The following is a 776-nucleotide window of genomic DNA, read 5'->3' as shown; positions in this document are numbered from 1 at the left end:
TTATCTGCCTTGCTACAAAAGCTCAATGGAAGGGAAACCGCTCCCAGCCTTTTTCGGGCGCAGACCTCTTGCAGACCTCTCGAGGTGAACTCGGCGAGCAGTACTTTACGGCAAATTTTCCAGTCACGCACAGAGTCTTGTTGAGCAACGAAAGAGCCAGGCTTCCACTTTCTGGGGAAAACCAGAGACTCCCTTTCATTTGGTAAGCAAATATTAACTGCTTTGCTACAAAAGAAGGAAATCTCCTCTGTAAAGGAGGTCTCGCTTTCTGGCTGTTCCTAGAGGACCTGATCCTACAGTGATGACAACCACTCAGTCATTAAAGCAAAGTTCAGAATATCTAGCTTGTTTCTGCCCGGTCTCGAACCAGGGACCTTTTGCGTGTGAGGCAAACGTGATAACCACTACACTACAGAAACCACGGTGCCATGGTACTTTGGCTGTTGCCTATGGTCTTCTGATGAGAAGCGCACATACGTACACTTTGTTCACCAGAGCTGAATGGTGCAGCGTGGCATTGGTGGTATAGTGGTGAGCATAGCTCCAGTCCAAGCAGTTGACCCGGCTTCAATTCTTGGCCCATCCACGGGTTGTAGCTTGGGGCTTCTCCAGGTACTTTATGGTAGTTGGCACAAAAGGAAGGAATCACCTACCTGAGAATGAGTTGGTCAACAGAATGTGCCATAGGCTTCTCTGCAGGCCTCCTACGACTCTTTCTGCTTCCCACTTGAGTTCTTAGTGCTCTCTTTGCTGTTTGTAAACACGTCAGCATGCAA

At 48.6% G+C, this 776-nt stretch overlaps 1 non-coding gene across 1 annotated transcript; it reads right to left on the bottom strand.

The window, feature by feature from the left end:
* Nucleotides 1-346: 346 nt before the first annotated feature.
* Nucleotides 347-419, bottom strand: trnav-cac (transfer RNA valine (anticodon CAC)). Its single transcript has one exon. It is a non-coding gene; the product is annotated as a tRNA-Val (tRNA).
* Between the last annotated feature and the right edge of the window lie 357 nt (nucleotides 420-776).

This window comes from Ictalurus punctatus, unplaced genomic scaffold (assembly GCF_001660625.3).
Source record: "Ictalurus punctatus breed USDA103 unplaced genomic scaffold, Coco_2.0 tig00163696, whole genome shotgun sequence".
Taxonomy (NCBI): domain Eukaryota; kingdom Metazoa; phylum Chordata; class Actinopteri; order Siluriformes; family Ictaluridae; genus Ictalurus; species Ictalurus punctatus.
The sequence above is the reverse complement of the archived record's forward strand: the minus strand, read 5'-3'. Positions and strand labels throughout refer to the sequence as shown.